The sequence below is a fragment of the Diuraphis noxia genome, unplaced genomic scaffold (assembly GCF_037042655.1).
Source record: "Diuraphis noxia isolate RWA-SAM2 unplaced genomic scaffold, SU_Dnox_SAM2 contig0001, whole genome shotgun sequence".
Taxonomy (NCBI): domain Eukaryota; kingdom Metazoa; phylum Arthropoda; class Insecta; order Hemiptera; family Aphididae; genus Diuraphis; species Diuraphis noxia.
The window spans coordinates 28,592,019-28,610,653 of record NW_028301711.1 but is presented as its reverse complement, the minus strand read 5'-3'; the positions used below and the strand labels follow the sequence as shown (position 1 = coordinate 28,610,653).

Here is an 18,635-nt window from a genome sequence, read left to right as displayed (position 1 = left end):
GAAAGTCCGCGCGTGTGTACACCCCCGCCACCGTTCAACCGAACCACACGCACCCATCGCGCGATCGGCCGACGTCGCCCAATCGTCGTCCACCGTCGTGGATGGAGGGTGGATGGTGATGGAGGGAAAGTACGAACGCGACGACGACCGCGCGCGCCGCGTCACGTCCGCCGCCCGTCACGCCAGCAGGCCGTAGTAGTCGTCTGTCCGCTTCCACGCTGTCCGTTCGTTCGATCGTTCGTCCGCCTGTTCGCGTCTTCAGCTCGATCACCGTACTTGCACGGCATACTATCCGTTCCCGGGTGACTACGTCTGATTGTCTGCCAAGAACACAAATCTATTCCGATAGTCTTGTCGACTTTTTTCCTTTCCTATCGACTGTCAACCTCGCTGAACTCTTTCGCATATTCTTGCACCAAGCGTATTACTTTCACGTGATCAATTCGTGAACGTTTTCCCCTCTAGCCATATTCATTGTTTTGCACGTTCTTTTGCACCCCCGTCTCCAAAAAACCACCACGAACCGGTTCACTGTCGCCACACGTCCAATAAGGACGAGCGAAAAGATCATTGTTCGGCTCTGCGCCAGCATCGTCTTCGAGTGGCTGATCAGCTAGTGCTTACGGCCAGTACAACTCTTTTCGTGACACACGTGAGTAAAAAACTTCTAGTATGACACTGTATAGATGTAATGATATTATTATAATATAGTATTATAAAATTGATTTTAGCGCGTATCATGTGGACGGGATATTTATATCGCGTGCTGGGTACATAATATCTACTTAACCTATCTATATATACCTACGTGTAGGTAGCCGTTTTAAGAGAAAAAATATAAGTGGCCGTAAGTACTGTTAACAAATACAAAAAAACGGTGCAGCGCAATTATTAATCCATAGTATCAAATCGTTATTATTATTATTTTTAAACCGTTTGGTTTATGGTGTTGCAGAACCCACGACGGTTACATTTCTCATGCGCTCGATTTTGCCCACCATTATTCAAACATAACGTGTCTTGATCATCCGGTGTCGTTGTGATGTTGTATGATTCACTCATGTCGTGATGTCTTAACTGGCCACTGATGGATCATACTATATCACAATGGCAAGGGTGGCAAATCAGAGGCACCGCAGTTACGTACAACACTGTATTCATACTCTAGCTTTCCTCCTTTTTTTTCCACACGTGTTTTCATGAACGATAAACTCCTGTTGGTTTATAGTTTCTCGGAAACAACGTGAGTCGTTGTTTACGCATTTCACCGTTACCTAAAGACATAATAATATTATTACTATAATGCAAAACGTTACTTAGAACTATAACATGTTATATTTAGATATATAATAATATAATAATAATAATAATAATAATAATAATAATAATATTTTAACAGAAATATTATAATACCGACCATTGGATGAAAAATTGCGTAACTTATTGACCGGTGGTTGGCATTTATTTTAATTTTAACACAATTGTGATTTAAATATGTTCGTGTTGAAATTATAATAGTAGTGAAATCATGTACCTATAATAGTATGATATAATATTATAACCACAAATAATATTGTTACTACCTCTCATTTTTTTTTCTTTTTCATTCAGACTCTTCAGTAATTATGAAAGTATAGCTTACCAATCTAAAGTTTCTTGTGCACAAAATAGTCTTTCTATTATAATCTACTAATTAAATATTTTTATTTCAGTTTTTCGTGGCAAATTTGATACAGGATAGGCTCTTAGATTATAACTGGATTAGAATTTCCAACAATGTGGGTTTAGGCGAGAATTAATAATTTAACAAGTTTCGTAGTTACAGTAATGCACATTAATGTAGTTAGTTTCAAACTCGATACTTTGCGACTCGCGAGTACAAAGTATGTACGGACAAATAATAAATAAAATGTACTACTGATAATATTAATTTTTAAATTCTATTAACATTATTAATCAATTGATACATGTAAACGTGCTATACAATATTATTATTAAGTGAATAATACTGCTAAAATATACCCAGAAAACAACAGCAGGAAATACTAAATAGGTAATTTTGTGTAAGGCATGCACAAGACGTATGTGTGGTAGAATTCACCAGAGGAATGCACCTACGTTCTAATACTATTCAGATTAGACCAAATCGTTTAATGAATCATTCCGGTTTTACCGAAAATTATTTGAAAACTGGATCTTGGTAATCCAAAACTATACATCAAATAAACTTTTTTTATGATCAAATTCAATAGTTAAAACAAAGTCTGCTTTTATAATAATCATTACTGCTATGATATAAAATATATCTACGTCTGTAGTTATTTAATTTTCATTATTAATTTTTTCATTTGTGTTTATAATCTACATTTTTCAACTTTGCATTATAAATTTTGAATATCTCAAAAATGATAATAATATGCTTATACCGCTATGTACTTACCTGGTATTATATACGACGCATTAAGCATATAATTATGCATGATCTACATAATTCTATAGGTCAGTAGACAGTAAAAATGTTGACTAATACAAAATAACCTTCCACTAGTGGAAAACAATTATATTTAAAAATTACAAGATACTTGTACAATATTATTATAGGTGCAACTAGAGTCGATTTTTTTTGGGAGGAGGCTAGAATTTTATAAGTTATACAGACCCGCTAATAAAAAAAATTTGGCATATATGGAAAAATTATCAACGTTTCAGTTAGTGTGAACACAATGATTCGAAAATTTCCAAGCAATATTAATTATGAACATTGCGTTTATATACATTTACAGAAGAAAATAATTTACAAAAGTAGATTCGTTCATGGTTTAATCAATATTAGCTCTATAAAAATGTGGCTGCAGTATTTACTTGATGCACCTTTATATAAACATTATCAGATTACAATCGATACATAATTTTTCAATCAATATATTCCAAATATTTCAATAATAATATTGATGATTTTAGTGAAAATATTGATATTGAAGAAAGTCTTACTGCTCAACAACAAACATTATTATGGAACGAAGAGAAATATTTGAGACTAGCATTGGGAGAACATAATATTCCGCAGAGCCTGTTGTTCGATGAACATGCTGAAGAGTTTTCATTTCCAAGCATTTATCTAGGAAAATTTAGAAAATTTAAGCATGCAGTAAGGGACACTATTCATAATAACTTCGAGCGAACTGCGACGTTCTGATCGCCGATGAGTTACTCCATATCATTTGTTGTATATAGGTAGCTACAAAAATAATGAGATTGCGCGTTCGTGACTGTTTGACATTCAAACACATTCGTGCAGATACCAAAGTTAAGAACAAATAAAGACTGAAGACTATATAAATAATTTCATCGAGTTTAATTTGGCTTTTCTTTGATCCATACAGAATTATTTTTGGTACTGAGCTGAAAAAAATGGAAGACGAGTCGATCCGTTGATTGTATCTTTGCAAGAAGAGTTCAAAAAATTATTACTAAACAGATTTACTACTTCACAAACAGATATTACTAAATTTATAACATCAAGAGAAGGATTGACCATTTATACTCTGAACTGACAAAGTCTCAACGAGCATGTTTAAGATTTAAATGATTCTATTTCTCAGAAAAGTAACTTCTTGTTGTTATCTGAAACATGGCTTTCTGATGATAAATCAGTCAAATTGCCAAATTTTAATTATATTGTTCACTTTAAATTTAAAAAATGTTAGAGTCGCTGGAGTTTCCATATATATCAGAGCTCGAATATTTCTCACGTTTTGACCACTAATATAGATCTTATGGTACAAAATTATACAGAAATTAACGTAAGTCAAGTAGGCGACTACTTGCAACCTACTTTAATTGTTATGGATGATGAAAGAGAATTTCTCATGGTCATTGTATACATATCACCCAATCAAAAAATTAAAAATATTATTGCATTTTTACATCGGTGGTTACTTCCATATAGTCACAAAATATCGATGCTTTTAAAGTTTTAAAAGAGAATTTGGATAAATTACCATTTATTTTAGCAGGAGATTTTAATATAAATTTTGCTATTGACAATTCATTACATTCCTTCAAAAAAAAATTTAGTTTGTTTGTTAATAATATAAAAAATAAAACGATTCAAGAGAAGCAACAACTAGATATGGAACTGCTATAGATGGAGTAGTTACAAGGTACGTTTATAACGTTATGTCACGTACTTTTGTAGCATATTTCAGTTATCATCAACCAATTCTTACATTGATACCAGTAATTGTACCATTAGAAGCATTAACTGCTACTTTCACAGAAATAATTGACGAAGTAACAGATGATATTGATTAGAGTTGTTGCATTATTACTTTGTATATTGTTGTATGTCTTTGTAAATCTTTTAAGTTCTTCTATGCAAATAAAAAACAAAATAGTCTTATGACATTAATTTAGAAGTTATTTCATAGTCATCTTATTCACCATCTATTTTTAACATTATTACAAAAAAATGGTGCCAGGCGTCCCACAACGACTCAGTTTTTTTTGTAGAATTTGCTTTAAATAATATTATAATATACGTGTATGTGACTAGTCACTAGTGAGCATCTACCTATATGCACCATATATCCAAGATTCATAATCTTCTGAAAATGTGGCTTGAAAATATCTTTACAAAACTCAAAGTTATTATTGGTGAAACACTGAAATCTAATGAGGTTCTACGTGTTCTGAGTGGGGTAAAAGTTATCAACGGCACTCATAATGACTGAGTAGCCGTGTTTGTTCCGTCAGTATAGCTTTAAGAAATTTTCTTAACGGCTGTTCTTTTTCATGTTGTTTCAACTATCAGAATTAATCAGACAGTTTTTGATTTTCATCAAGTGTATATATATATATTATATTGTATAGTGAAATATTCAATGATATTTGGGACACTAATCTTGGTCTATTACAAATTATTTAAATAGTGTAAAGTTCTATGAAGTTCTGTAAAGGGTCAAAATAAGTTTTGATAATTTCATAACCAACGATAATATGTGCACCTGATTCCCCAAGGTTATGACTTTATGTCAAGGGAGGACGAGAAAAGTCGCTGATATTATCCTGAAGTTTATCTTACAGAAATTATAGCATACTATGCATCATAAATTGTACTTATTTAGATTTTATATTTTTTCTGAATTTAATTGTATAATAATATGATTAGAATTGAAGAAATTTACGTTTAATCATGTAATTTATTAGGTTAGTTTATATTACAGTAGAAAATAAAGTAAAATTAACTAATAAATAAACAAAAATAATTTTATTGAAAATAAATTTAATCATATTTAGGAATTTACCAGATGAATACTTTTTTTGTTATTACTATTATTATTATTATTACCTATTGTATTGATCTTAAGTATAGAGAACTATAGACCAAAGCATTTTGTAAAGGGTTAAGATTCATTAACACCTGTGTACTATTCAATACTATACCAATGTAGTGCGCGTGTATGTAGAATGAGGATTCGTCACTAAAAACCCGGGTGGTCGCCCATCACTAGCAGCGCGGACCGATGCTTGATCATCAACACATAAAAGACTGAAGCCAACCACACTAACTACACCAGGCTCCCTAATTTATTTTATGAACCTGTGTTTTAATGATACTAACACTGATAACTGAACTCTTTATGTAATAATATAACTATCAATATTTAGTTATAGTAGAAATATCATGCATGTATAATATTGTTTATTATTATATTTAATTTGAATTTATTTATAAAAATGAGTAGTTTGTTATAATCGTACACTCAAAAATTCCTGGATATTATTTACGTCTTATTTTTTTTTAGCTATATAATAGAGCTTCATTATTTTAGATTTAAGAATCATTCTGAGTATTAAGATTTCAATAAAGTATGATGTATAGTTTTTATTTTGGATCACTAAGGGATGGTTAGGTAATACCCTACTTCTTGTTTTTATTGAGTGAATATAAATCAATGATAATACTTTATGATCAGTATAATATTACAGTACTTCTGTACCCAGATCACTTATGTTGATTGTTTTTTATTAAGTTTAATATAATTTTAAAGTTCTAATTGAATAAGTTCCAAGCAACACATTTTTTTTTAAATTTTTAAGTCTGACATGCAGGCTGTGTTATTAGAATGATTTCATTATTTAATTTTAAACGCATACCCAAATCTAATTATTTAATCAAACAATTTCGTAAATTTACTCGAATTATACATTTAATTAAATTTATTTTGATGTAAAAAAATATAAAAACCTTGAATTTGTATAATTTCAAAAAGTCTTAACTAATCATTAGTCATTTCCATTAATAATGATATATTGGTATTTAAAAAGTTGGTCTACGTAAATAAATTGTTTTTACCAAACGTTCTCTTATTTAAATTTGGTATATGTATAGGTACTGAGTTCATTACTGTATACCACTTTAAATTATCAGAATTTCCTAAAAATCGTATAGTATAATATTATCTTTGCCATACTTAATAAATTCGGGTGATATACGATTGCGAACGCACCTTTTCTCGTATCACGATTGCGAACGTTTTTATCTGCCTTTTTCCGTACAGCGTTGCCAGATTCATTGTTGTTAAATTATATTTATATTATAAAATAGATTATATATTATTTTAAGTCAGTTTTATAATCCCCACCCTATCACACACGCAATGTTTTCAGTTTTAAAACAAACACAGGCACAAACTTTGACAATAATAAATTATATTAAAAATAAACTTCATAATCTTATGGCCAAAAAAGATAAATCTATAATTGAATCAACATTAAAAAATTAAAATGATTATAAAATCCATAGGAATCCCATTTTATGTTTACAAGATACTGAAAATTCCTACCAAGGAAAAAATGTAAAAAAAAAAAAAATACAGAAAAACTATTTAATTTTTTTAAAATTTATCTGTGTATTTATTAGCTTGTAACTTATTAAATATTATTGAACAGTATTATTAGTATTTATATCGATTTTTATTTAATCAATCGCCGTTTAAAACATTACCTATTATTTTGTATAATTTTATTTTAGTTTTTAACGTAGTTATAACGTCACATTGTATTATTTATATATAAATATATAATATATACATTTTGAAATACATTTTCATAGATAAATTATAAAATAAAAAAACCAAATAAAAATGTATTATTATTTATTATAATGAAGTATATAACATGCCATTTATTTTTTAAAAATTATGTCCTCAGGATGATGGCCATCTCTTCTCAAACACTTTTCTAGCCTACTTCGTATATTTTCCACTACACGGTTAGCTAGGTTAGGTTAGGTTAGGTTTTCCAAAGGCGTACTGGAAATTTCTTCTTTAATTTTGTTTTTAGTTCATTAATATTTCGAGGTTTCTGTGCATAGACTTTACTTTTTAAATATCCCTACAAAAAGAAATCACATACTGATAAATTCAGTGATCGAAGTGACCAATGAATATCACCATTTTTGGAAATAATGCTACGTAACTGTCATTATTTTTGTAAAACGATTTTATCGCATAAGCACATTGTTTACCACTCCAATGTTCCATGTTTATTAAATGGCATGTTGTCTTTGAACTAATAATATTTAGTGAGAATTCTTATCTTAATTACTACTGAGAAAATTTATTTTTAAAATCGGCCGTTTCAGTGCCCCGCCCTGTATAAACTTGGCTTGACCAACGTAGCCTAAAAAAACATTCGCAATCGTTCAAACTTCAGCTAAAAAACAAATTCGTGGATAAGCGATATTCGTTCGCAATCGTGTTATAAAAAAGGTAAAACGTTCGCAACCGTGTTATACCCACAAATTCTGACTGTAATTAACTTGTTGATAGTAAATATCTAACATGTTTCTTTGATAAGATTTGAATAATTGAATACACTAGAATACTAAATATCAACAAGTTTAATTTACTTTTATCAAGAGAAGGTAGTAATAATCTCACTTTTATCTAAAAATATTAATATACTTCAATTATAAGAAAATTAAATAAAATGCAAACAATTTAGGAAAGATATATAATATTTAGTATTGAGTTTAAAGTACACTATTTTCAAATTATCGAATTATTGGAATAGGTTATAGGTATTCACGTACTCTATAACTCTTCATTAAATGCTTGAAACATATAATCTAAATGTATTTAATTAATACCTCAAAAGCAAAAACTCTAATATTTTAATACATCACCAGAAATTTAAAAAAAAAATCTACTATCGTTTGTACAATTATGATATTTACTTATACGGTGAAAACTTCAAGATCATAGAAATTATTTATTTTAGGAATTACTAAATTACCAGCTTTTTTCTTAAGCATTTAACTCAATACTTATTCATAATTAGTACAATAATATATCTCAAAAGCTTAATAAATACAATTAGGTTAAGAAAAAATAGTTTACATTTACTCGTATAGAAACATTTCAATAAAAAAATCAACGTAATATAATTCATGCAAAATGATTATCTTACATGGCTGATTTAAATTAATAAACATATTATCTAGATATGATAATGTCTTATCTATGACAATCGTTAGATAGCTGACACATATAATTATATAGGAGTATTAAAACTGTGTTCAAAAATATTGTAATATATGATAGACATATACATTAATTTTATCGATAAATAATAAATATTGAAATAAAATAAAAGAAAATATTATGCATTTAACTATAAAAGATATATTATATATATTTTTTTTAATAAATAGGCTGTAATATTGTAATTTCCTCAGTTTTAAAAAATATTTGATACTCCGAAGCAATATGTTTATCTTTTATTTCATATAAAAATATTTTGTTTGAATATTGCTCTTATTCAACCGACAAATTTGATTAATGTGATATATCACTTCAGTCCCAATATTTTCTATATATTCATATTCCATGTGCATGTACTAAATCATCATTAATAATGAGTTTAAAAAAATATATATACATACAATCATATAATATTAATGTTTATATATATTATATCTAAACATTTATTTAAATTATTGATATCATCATTATTTAAAATTCAGATTGATGTATTGAGGTTTAAAATGACAGAATGATACATTTATCTTTTTAAACTGATATGAGTAGTAATGAAAATTGTATTTTTATTAAAACGTAAATTTAAGACGTTTGATGATAATATTCAATAGATTAGGTAGTAGATTAACTTATGAGACTTACGAAAGAATTCTTATACAGTACTATGTTTAGGCATCTATCGATTTTTCTCTAGAATTTTCTTTTTGATGATCATTATTAAATTTAATTCCCACTTTCAATTTTAAAATATTTGATTAGTTGTTTGATTGAAAAGTTGATTAGTTGAACTAACCTTGGGTTAATTAAAAAAAAAAAAAAACTAATATATACTTACGTAGCTTGATATAATACTAGCTCATTTTAATAATATTCTCATAATATGATTATTGAACCATCTGTACAAATCAATATAAATAGGATATTTAATTAAAATCCAAACAGATATTTAATATGTACGAGCATGAAAAAATTGTTTTTTTTTTACGCATAATAAAATGTAAAGTTGCTATAATATCACATACCTATTATTAACCTAATTATCAATATCTTAAAATTATAATGAGTAAAATACATTATATTTTAGCTTAAAGTAAGCACTCAAATAGTTATATTTTGTATATTTTATTATTTTATTATATCAATATAAATTATAATTCTTAATAATTATTACCAAATACGAACTATATTATGAGAAATTCTATCAATTGTCTGTACTTTTCATGTCACATTAAGGCTACCAGTGGGTATGCATCAATGTAAATTTAAAAAATATAAGTCCATATATACGTAGTTTATAATACATGACGCAAATTTCGCCTTAAGTATGTTTGTCAAAAATGAGACATAATAACTTTTTTTTATTCATTTAATATTAAGGATTTATTTAAAATTAAAATTTAATATTGTTATTTTTTGTAAATATCTAGAGAAAGGTTGTATATATTGATTTCTCTAAAATAGACCCTATCGACTTTTAAAAACTAGATAATAGCTAACAAGTAACAAGTCTTAAATATGCTTACATTAAAATCTACTATTAATTTTTAAATAGATTTTTATTTGACACTTGACATTTTATTTATCCATAAAAAAAAATGCTTGCAAAATATGCTAGGAATCATCAATACTAATTAAATATAAATTACTTTTACTTAAGATAATAATATATTATGTACATTTTTATTTTAATTATTAAATTAGTCAACTTGTACAATAAATGCATATATTTTTAATGAGAGTTATTTTACCGTGCAATTATTGTAAAACAAAAAGAAGGAAAGTTAAAAAATAATGATTAAACATCGATTGGACAATTTAACAATGGTAAATATTTCCACCAATTTATTATAGGATTTCTAAATCTTTATAATTCTATACATATTGTGTAGTTCTTAACTGGTGGTAATGTTTGTGTTGAAAATATTATCATTTATTGCTTTATTTACAACAACTGTCTTCAAAACTGGATTCATCGCTGAGTATTTATATATGCTATAAAATAAACACGGGGTTTTACGCTATCTATAACTTTACTCAATTAATTTATTGTTACATATCATACTATTAATTATAATTTATAACCATTATGATACCAGATATGCCTTAGTCTTGAACTCAAACAATAATTTTCGCTTCACATGACTAGTCAATTATAACAACATATACACTTCATGAAATTATACCATGTCTATAGTAGTGGTAAATGAGAAATTAATTCTACATGACACTTCATGTTTCGAACCCATCATAAAGGTAGTTATATATAGTGTTGTAAACACTGTACTGGAACATCAATGAATGTAAATATCTAACTCAGACTAATCTAGTGTTAATCATTATAATATAAGTTACATGTTTTATTCTACATTCTTCTATATTATTATGTTTTACATCGCATGTGAGGTTTAAAATGTTTACTAATCACAATAAATAAGAACGAGCACGTAAGGTCAAACCTAGACCATAGCCTAGCTTTTTAAATATATTTTTCTACCTTTTAAAAATTGTTTATTTGAATAAAATTACTTTAATTCAGATTTAAAGATATTCATTACTAATTGCCTATACTCCTTACTTTAAGCATAATTAGTGACATATAAAAGCCATAATTACTTCCCTGGTCTAAAGTTTATTGAACAATTTTACTTTATATCGGAATTAATGTAATTATAATTAAACTTTCAATGACTTACACGTTATTATATCATTATAGGAATCATATTAATTAATATGATTCTGAATTATAAATATATATTAAAACTATATAATCTGTTATAAAATTAAATAATCAAATATAATTTTTATAAATTAATTTAAAATCAATAGTTAAACATAAAAACAAATTCTGATACTAGTTATAAAATTATATTTTCTAAAAGCGAGAATTTTTTTTTTGTTTGTGAAAGTTTATAACTTAGACATACTATCTAATCTCAGTATATTTGTATATTGGTTAAATTATTCAACAACGAAGAAATGTACTTCCATTGTTAAGTTGATGTTCCTAAGTAATATATTTGTCGTAAATAACCTTTCCAGCATTCAATGTACTTTATTTAAAAGTTATATATTATGAATAATATTGTTTGATTTTAATAATTGTTATTCAATGAGAAAATGAATAAAACAATTTGTAATATAATTAATTTGATAAAATAAAATGTGTAGAATTTAAACGATGATTATTTAAAATCAAAATACAATGATACGGAAAGTTTCTTACTGATTTTTGTTTTTATATTGTATGAATTATAATGAATTCTCAAAAAATAAAATAATATTTTTCTCTATATTTTGGTTAAAATGTATTTTTCAATTTGTACGTTTATTAAAATATTGTCATTGTTGCTGGCGTTGCTGCCACCTTCATTATATTATGTCATTTTATTCTGTAACTGTTTAACGTTTTAATAATTTTATCATATTAACACTATTTAAATTTTTTTATCAATAGTAATCTGTTTTTTTTTTTTTTTGTTAATACTTAACGTGTTATGTGAATATATTTGACAGGTATAATTTTATATCATATAGAAGGTATTGTTAGTTTTATTATTTTGAATTATCAAATTCCATGAAAACACTGATATTTTTTCCTTGAAATAGTTTTTACCAAATCAGAAAAAATGAATTTATTAAAACATTTATTTAACTAAATCTTTTCAAAAATAAAAAAAAGATTTATAGTATAAATCGAGTTTTTGCATGCTCATCATTCTGGTTTATTACGATTTAAGTGTTTCATTTGAAAAGCAAAGGTACATCATAAATATTCCGATACACTTTAGTACCTATAACTGTACCTATAACTGTATTTATTATTTTTTTTTTCCTTTTTTGTATCAGTCAAAAAGAAAATATTGGATTTCGATCAATCAGTAAAACAATTTTTAATTATTGCCATAACACTTAAGTTTAAGATTATCATGTTACTCAAAAATTAATTAAAATATTTTTGATATTATTTTTACAATCCAAAATTAGTTTATCGCCTTTAAAAATAAATTCAAACTGAGCAAATTATATCCATGTGTAGATTTCAGTTTATCAAAATGATTTCATAAATGTCTTGACGAAAAAATTCCAACTAAAGAAACAATTCTACGGAAAAATGTTCTAAAATTAACAAATAAAGAGTTTGAAATGAAATTAAAACATGGATATTTTAAATATAGCAGTATAGCTGGCAAATATATTGGAATACTCAGAAATAATTTTGTTTTTAAACATTTTTAATGAAAAACTAGGTAATTAAGGTGTAAAAGTATTAAATACAGTATTTAAATATTTTTTTTTTTTTTAGAATGTTTTCTATTAAATATTTTACAACTTTTATTTATCAAGAATTTTGATTTTTGATTTGAGTGATTTCAAATTATTTATATTATTTGCCAAATATGCATATCCTATATTATAAATTATAATATACGCTATACTAGTCTTTCACTAAACATAACAAGCATGTATCATCTTTGACACAGAATATTGTTTAATATACAAAATTATTATTTTTGTTCTATACTGCCTCCATTAATTATCAAACTTTATCAGGAATGAAAAATTAATTAATTACCTAATAACCGTATCTCAATCACGAGTACTTTTTTGTTTCACCCTCAAGCCAAACGATTCAATTATTTATTTATTAGTATGTAAACTTTTTTTATTTAAACATGTCTAGAAACAAGAATACAATATATTTTAATATGAAAAATCTAATCTAAATTAAAATATTAAGCATAGCCGTATCAATGTAAAATAACAAGTCAATTAAGACAACTTTCGTTTGTAAGTAGTGAAATTGCATATACGGAGCGCCGTGTTACAATATTGACAGGTACAATAAATTAATTACTGTTTAGAATTAATTTCTATTAAGAGAGGTGGCTAACAATATTCCCAACTTTCAATTGAATTTTATTTACATTATTCCAGACTATTAATTGTTCCTTGGTAAGCAATGGTGATGTATACGTTTTAAAAATGTCGGTATGTGAGCATTGACATAAACATGCGTTTTCACCACATACGTTTTTTTATATTTAATATTCTTGATTTTTATGATATATATAAAAAGAATAGAAAGGAATAGTGTTTTAAATTATTTTGCATACAGTAATATTCATAATGTTATTAATCCAAGTACATATAAATGAAGAAAGTTTCTATAAATTTTTAGCTTAAAAATAAACTATTATAATTTTACATTCAAATCGAATTTAAAAAGGATTTTATTTCAAACCTTTAAAATATAATTCATAATATTCAAATAATTTAAGATAAGCTTTCAATACACAAAAACTCAAAAATATGCTAAAATATGTAAAACAAAATGTATACCTATGCTTTTAGTTATTTTATAATAAACAAAAGTCTGTTTGAATTACGAGATTTATGAGAATACTCAGTGAGGCACAGTATTCTTATTTTGAGAAATAAATGAATAATAATAATAATAATAATTCAATATAATATTGAGATTACAATGAAAAGAAAATATGCTAAATATTTGAATTTTAAATCTTTACTTTCAAATAATTTAACATTTATTATTAGATATTTTATGGAGGTATTTAAAAATATTAATGCAAGTTTTTTTTTATTTTAATGGTGCTACGGAATATTTTATTGGTATAGGTGTATTTTTAAAATACTAATGGCAAAATAATATTATGCATTATTTTTGGATAAATAAATGATAATATTTTACAACACTATAGATCACTATTATTTTATGCTTTTTTTTTATGGAATAGCTATAAATTTAAATAAAAAAAATTACATTCACATAATTTTAATAATAACCAATATATATCATAAATTATGTACATAAATGTATTCGGTTTACTGATAGTAGTGAAATATATTATTTAGCCTCGTTATATTTTAATGGATTGACATACAAACCATTTCAAATATAGATATATGAATGCGTGGTAGGGTGTCATGGTTATAGTATCGCGGGTATGAATTTGATACTGGGTGCGACGTTTCAATAGATCGATGGAAGCCATTTTAAAGCATGTTTTAATCAACCACATCACAAATCCAGGACACCGTTAATCTAACTCCATTTAACATGTTAGAATCCAACAATCTTGGTTGTTTTTAAAATAGTGAGTCTTTACTGAATACACGGACGCTCATTGCTCAATTATATTAAACAATATATACTAGTTTTCACACTTCGAAGGTATGGAATTTTATTTATTGAGCTTTTTATTGTATGATTTACTTTTACTACCTATGTCAAGTGTTATAATATTGCCTTCTATTCCTTCTTTGCACTATACCATAGATAAGTGAAGGCCATTAAACTATTCAAATTTATAAGTAGTTACTATATTTTCTGAACCATAATTATTCCAAGTATTTTTTTAAAATTGACCACAACTATTTTTAATTTATGTATATTCTAAAATTAGATTCTAACAAATTGCATTTTTTTTTTAGAGTTACTGTTCCATAAGATTAACATGGTAATAAATTAAGTAAATTAAATATATTAAGGATCGTTACATCTGCTACCTTCTCACAAATTACTTATTAATTTTCATCAGCTATTCAATATTTCCAAGCTATTTAGAATTTATATTTATCATACTCAATATCTTAATAATAACGCATACATAATGTATATATATAATTATATAATCAAGTTACTTTATGGATATAATTATATCCTTTATTTACAGAAAAAACAATTTTTTTCTTATCATAAATTTGTGTACAATGCGTTTATATTGAATTATCCAGTATCCTATAATAAAAAAACTCCTACCCTTGTTATTTGCATTCTTTTGAAGAAGTATGAGATGCCTGACGTGCTTGTCCTGTCATTGGATATACTACTAGGAAAGCATACCTTCAGTAACCCTTATAGGTTGGCGTTCTTGTAGTTATTATATAGTTGAAGTGTTTTACTTATATAACAATTACAGTATAATTGGTATAACTTACTTTAATTATCCTTAATTTCATTTTCATAATGGAAATAATATAATTTATAACGTTAATCACATGATTCATAAAATTAGAAACGTAATTTACGTGTATGAAACATAAGTGTTACCTACTTCATAACTAAAAAACATAGTATAAAACCTTGACATTATTATCAAAGAAATATTCAAATTTTCTAGGAAATACTATAAAATTTTCAAAATAGCATTAGCTCTTTTATAGGTTTATAAAAAGACATTTAAAATTTTCAACTTTTATAGTTTTTTATTCTTTTAGATATAATCATAGATTTTTATTAATATAAAAATTTGAAAATTTAATTAAAAGTTCTTCATAAGTTATTTTTTATGATTCAGGTTAAGTATTTAATATTTAAAGCATATATATTTTACTGTAAATGCTCGATAACTAGGTAAACCTAGGTTTTACTAGTCAATGCTAGGTTTTACTGTTTGTAGTTAGTAAATGCTAAAAATTCTTAATTTTTATTCGAGCTTTTACTAAACACGTTGTTTACATTTTAGGATATACAAATTGACTTAATAAAAGCTGATCAATACATGTATTGATCAGGTTTTATTACACATCACATTTAAGCGATAAACTGCGTAAAAATTATAATTATATAATATTATTAAAACAAGCTACTGACAGTTATTTAATTTTTTATACAAAATAGAAATATATTTTAAATGCCATAATTGTATGACATGTGCAAAATTTTAAATAATTATTTCTTACTACCCACCAATTTTACTAATTTTTATGAACAAATAAATAATAATTCTGTATTTAAATTTTAAATGCATTTTTTATTTTGTGAAAAAATTTTTTTTAGGAAGTAATTGTAGGTGGGATGACGTATGTCCCACCATGCATGAAGTGTATAATTTTATATGATATATATTACTAAAGTCAAAAATATCATGAACATTTTTTTTTATCAAAATATATTTATTGGATACCTAGGTATTTTATTAGAATAAAATTATGTAATGAATGTATTGTAAAATTTATTTTTATAATTTTGAGATATATTTGCCATGTAAAATATAAGTATTATAAAAAAAAAACTTACATATCTCTTTTAGGAAATTACATAGTATAAAAAATATTGAACAGACTTATAAAATCACAAATTTCATTAATATTTAGATGAGAACTCATTTTTGAAACACTAAAATATAATAAAATATATTTTAGAATAATGCAAATTTAAAAACAAAAACGGATAATTGTTTTTTTATAAATTACACTGGAAAATTAAATGTTTGGAAAATTTTATTTACCTACACACATTTTAATAATATGCATCCATCATAAAATATGATAGTTATTTATATTAATATTATTATTAAATGTTTTTTTATATAATAAAATATATTATAAATATAAAATAAATTGTTAATTTATACATATTGCGTGTACCTATGTGTTTATAAATTTAAATTTCCCAAACACTATAATATAATTTTTATATAGTATATTATAGTACACGACGCGCGACGCCCGGATAATACTCACGTCTTGACAGTTGCTGCACGGTGGGTTATAATTTGTACTCCCGAATTTTACGTCGTAGCAGACGAACTGCTATCGATAAAATGATTTAATTTGCACTGAATGAAATACAAATAGTCCATCATATGTTAATATCGTTCATATGTATAAACTATATAGTGTAATATAAACCAATAAAAATTATGAGTGGCTACTGGCTAGCTATTGTGAAAAAAAAAAAACGGGAAACCAGCTAATAATAACGATAAATTCATTCATTTTCGATTTATTCTTATACTAATATGTACATAATAGGCTATTAAAGCTATTTATATCGTTTAGTGAAGAAGAATAAATACAAGTAATCGGGAAAAACTATTTTACTAGGTGGATTATTTTTCGTACCACCGTGCTGGAAATGTGATTTTCGAGGTGGGACAAACGGTATCCCACCGTGCCTGAAAGAGATAAACTAACAAACTAAATAAACATAATGTTATTGTAATTACATATTTAAGTATGATAGTTTACGTATATTATAATGTATATCTTGAATGTATTCAACTATTATATTTTCAATTTTACGAGAACAATATGATATAATAAGATGATAAAATATGCGTCTGAACCAAGGTCTGAACTGTTTACAGAATTGCATTATATGTTGATATATAAATTAAATTGTGTTTACATTGCTTCCATGTAAAATTGAATAAATAATACGAATTTTAGTACAATTATTATATTTTTAATCCATGAATGAATAAGAAATAAAGTATTAGGTATTTAAGAATCACTTCATCTAATGATAAGTATTCAATGATATTAAAACATGTTGAACATTTATTTACTGATTTCTAAGGGGATTGATTATAATAAAAATACGTTTATTTTTTGGCAATAGTTATAGTTATAAGAGATTAAGTTAAATCATGTTCTATATCATTGATATATATCGAATTAGTTATTTTACAATAAAGTGTTAGGCATTAAAATTTATTGAATGAAATTATATGTTTTGAAATTTTATTTTATATTATATGATAAATTGTCAAAATAATTCTTCGATTTTTAACTTCAATAGCTTTTCCAGTTGGAAAGCGAATCTAGTTAGTGAATTGGGAAGGTAAAATTTTGAATTTCCCAGTAGTTTTCAAAAGCAACAGGAATAACGAAAAAAAAATTAAGGAAAAACGGGAATTCTTACGCAAAATAAATATTTAAGAAAACCATTTTAGATATTGGTGTAACTCTAAAACAAATTACCGTAAATACATGCCGTTTTCACTGAATGCTTATTCTGATTATTTTATATACATGATACAATTTTCAAAATATTTTAAATATTTTAAAATTATTTATTTTCGATATTTTTAGTTTTTTTTTTTATAAATAAAAATAAAATTGTATTCGTTTGGTAAAAAAATGTTCAACATTTAATAAAAAGGCTTCTAATATATTGTCACAGTGGTAGTTAAAAATATGAAAAATATATCGTCACATTTTTTTTAACAAGCATTAAAAGTTTGAAATTTGACAAAATTGGAATTATTAGCAATATAATTAATATATTCTAAAACTATAAAATATTCTTGACAGACAAACCGTCTCCACTTAGAACCTTTT

At 25.6% G+C, this 18,635-nt stretch overlaps 1 protein-coding gene across 1 annotated transcript in view; it reads left to right on the top strand.

Annotated features, from left to right (window-relative positions):
* Positions 1-211: 211 nt before the first annotated feature.
* The window catches only part of Nrx-1 (Neurexin 1), a 265,980-nt gene continuing 247,556 nt past the window's right edge, over positions 212-18,635 (top strand). The window contains exon 1 of the mRNA XM_089219748.1: positions 212-652. The gene's annotated coding sequence lies outside the window, so the exon portion shown is untranslated. The remainder of the gene's footprint in view (positions 653-18,635) is intronic.